This window comes from Cucumis melo, unplaced genomic scaffold (assembly GCF_025177605.1).
Source record: "Cucumis melo cultivar AY unplaced genomic scaffold, USDA_Cmelo_AY_1.0 utg000350l, whole genome shotgun sequence".
NCBI lineage: Eukaryota > Viridiplantae > Streptophyta > Magnoliopsida > Cucurbitales > Cucurbitaceae > Cucumis > Cucumis melo.
The window spans coordinates 1,723-5,000 of record NW_026123930.1 but is presented as its reverse complement, the minus strand read 5'-3'; the positions used below and the strand labels follow the sequence as shown (position 1 = coordinate 5,000).

The window sequence follows — 3,278 nt, the reverse complement described above, 5'->3', positions numbered from 1 at the left end:
GAAAATAATATTCCAAAGCTTTTGTATGTTCTCCGTTCCTTGTGTGGATAAGACCTATGTTATAGAGTATATAACTTCGATCATAGGGATCGATTTCTAGTCGCATAGCTTCATAATAATTCTGTAGAGCTTCCGCATAATTTCCTTCGGATTGAGCCGACATCCGTTACGGTCGTTCGTTATTCCATTGAAAGAATCTCCGTTCCAGAACCGTACGTGAGATTTTCATCTCATACGGCTCCCCCTTTATCTGATGCGCATAATGAGATGAGAATAATACATGAAATCAAAAAACATTGAAATACTCTCATTATGAACTCATGGGACTAGCGTTTTTACAAAAAATCTCTAGCCAACCTTCCTGTAAAAGATCTTTTCTTAACATCAAGCATGGTTTACTAGATAAAAATAAAAATGGTAACTCTAACAATTTCTTTGTCCTCAACGCCTCTAAATTTCCAGGAATTAGTCACTTCAACAGTCTTCGATGGTTATACAGGTATCCAAAATACAAACGAGATGGATGTTTGTTGTCCCAACCATTTTTCTAAGTTCCGATCCCGATAAGGAAAAGGTATAATTTATAACAAAGTTTTCGTGTTGTTGATTCCTAGGTGTAGTGCTTCTTCCCCTCTGCTACCTATTTTTACTAGTGAATATTTTTACTAGTGGAGTAGGGTTGACTTAATCCATAGGTTACACCTTTCGCTTAATACTAGAATCGACAATTCTAGCATCTAAGGTTACATTAATCGGGGATACACGACAGAAGGAATTTTTTGATTTTCAAATTGCACCTCCAAGAAGCGTAGATTTATTTCAATTATTGTTTTCTTTCTATCCCGAATACTGTGTCTTTCTACTAAGACGGAGAGCGGTAAAGAAAATTGAAAAAAAAAAAAATCAAATCGCACCATCTCTGTAATAGGTGAATGCCTCTTTTTCCCCGGAAGTTGTCGGAATTATTCGTAATAAGATATTGGCTACAATTGAAAAGGTCTTATCGATAAAATTTCCATTTATCCCACCAGATCTAGGCATCGGTAACAACCCCATTCTATAATTTCTTTTAATTACCTCTCGTGAGAAAATGATCCCACAAACAAAGGAATTGCATAGTACGAAATAACATAAAAACGGATTCATTAAAAAATCCCACTCGATATTAAAATTGTTTCTTTTTGATTTCACAGGAATCAATAAAAGAGAAGAAATATTTCAATCCGGTTAAATTTCATCCAAATGTAGTAGGATCAGAATGAAGAGAACTATTCTGATTTCAGCGAAGTTGAAGAAAAAAAGAATTTTATTTATCTGACTGGGGTAATTCTAGAAGTTTTTTGATTGAATTATGATACAAAAAAGAGCAAAAAGAATCGAATAATCATTCTATGATTCATAACTTGTGACTAGATATATGTATGGGATAAACAGTTGTTGGTGAAAAATCGAAAACTGTAAAAGTCGAATTTTTAGAAAAAAGGAATCATAGTTTAAAAAACTAAATAGAATCATGAGCTAAAAGTATCCATTAAACATAGTTAAAAAAAAATTATTTGTATAGTTAGAATTGGTTGGACGTGCCTATCAAAAAAAAAATTGAATATTAATGACTCACTATTAACTCGGTTTCTGGGCCATAATCATTCTGTAGGAGAGATGGCCGAGTGGTTGAAGGCGTAGCATTGGAACTGCTATGTAGGCTTTTGTTTACCGAGGGTTCGAATCCCTCTCTTTCCGTACTAATTCAACAATGTTACTGACCACAATGTATCAAATCAAATAACAATCGATACTATTATTCCAACGGTTAGACCTTTATGGATTCTTTATTTCGAATTTTTGTGGTACGGAAACGAAAAGACTGGAAAGAATGCACAAGAGATGAAAATCCCCCTACCGATCAATGATAGATGAATGATAGAAAAATTTCCGGATCAAAACCTTACTTTCCTTCGGTCTCTTTACTTAGACTTCGGCGAAGGGGAGGACGAAATTGTCCGAACCCTTGTTTTTTAGTTAGGTTTAAGTCTGACGAGAATAATATTCTACAACGAGCAATTCATTTATTTTTAAACTGACCCATTTACTATCTATTATTTGATTGACTAATCCTTTATATTGCAATGGCTGAAGAGTCAAATGTTTTGGCAATTCCTGAGGGGGGGATGAATCAAGATAATTTTGAATCAGTGTTCTCGATTTTTTTTCATCTTTTGCTGTAATAATATCTCGGGGTTTGCACCGATAACTTGGTATATCCACTATAGAACCATTAACTAAAATATGTCTATGATTAACTAATTGTCGGGCTTGAGGAATAGTCGAAGCCATACCCAATCGAAAAAGGATGTTATCCAAACGCATTTCAAGTAATTGTAGTAAAACTTGACCCGTTGATCCTTTGGCTTTTCCGGCGATACGAACGTATTTAAGTAATTGTCGTTCTGTAAGACCATAATGAAAACGCAATTTTTGTTTTTCTTCTAAACGAATACGATATTGAGATTTTTTACCGGAACGCGATTGGTTTTTAAGATCGTTTCCGGTTTTGGGCCTTTTACTAGTTAGTCCCGGTAAAGCCCCCAGACGGCGTATTTTTTTGAAACGAGGCCCTCTGTAACGCGACATAAAGACTCCTTATTTTATTTTATTTAAATTTCATAAACATTTTATTTTATTTAAATTTCATAAACTTAAATGAAAACTAAATGATAAATATTATAAATGAAGTGAAATCCAGTAAAGTATTGTACTACAAAACAAAGAATAATTAGATAACTTGGATCAATATCCGGATCCTATTGTATATGTAAATGATATAAAAAAGTAAGAGTTCCTTTCTTGATTTGTTCTACAGAAATAGAACCCCTCCTTTAGTCATAAAGGTAAGTAAGTTCCTACGACATCATAGATCGGTGACCTTTGAAAAAGGGTAAGAAGTCGTTTCTTTATTTATTTGATTTATCAATTATGTCAAAAATAAAATCAATAGAGAAAAGCCGGCTATCGGAATCGAACCGATGACCATCGCATTACAAATGCGATGCTCTAACCTCTGAGCTAAGCGGGCTCACATAACAGAAATGTTACATGCATAGTAATTTACTAAATTACTGGGATCTTAGCTATTCCTAATTAATATGAATATAGAATCTAATTTCATTTCAAATAAATATTCAATATTGGAATTGTTCTATTATAGAACATAATAATTAATATAACGATTAATAGAATATAGCGATAGAAAATTTTGATCTATTTATCAAATGGATGTG

General features: G+C 33.3%; 2 non-coding genes across 2 annotated transcripts; one reads left to right on the top strand and one right to left on the bottom strand.

The window, feature by feature from the left end:
* Positions 1-1,653: 1,653 nt before the first annotated feature.
* On the top strand, positions 1,654-1,740 carry TRNAS-GGA (transfer RNA serine (anticodon GGA)). Its single transcript has one exon. It is a non-coding gene; the product is annotated as a tRNA-Ser (tRNA).
* Positions 1,741-3,000: 1,260 nt separating this feature from the next.
* Positions 3,001-3,073, bottom strand: TRNAT-UGU (transfer RNA threonine (anticodon UGU)). Its single transcript has one exon. It is a non-coding gene; the product is annotated as a tRNA-Thr (tRNA).
* Positions 3,074-3,278: the final 205 nt, after the last annotated feature.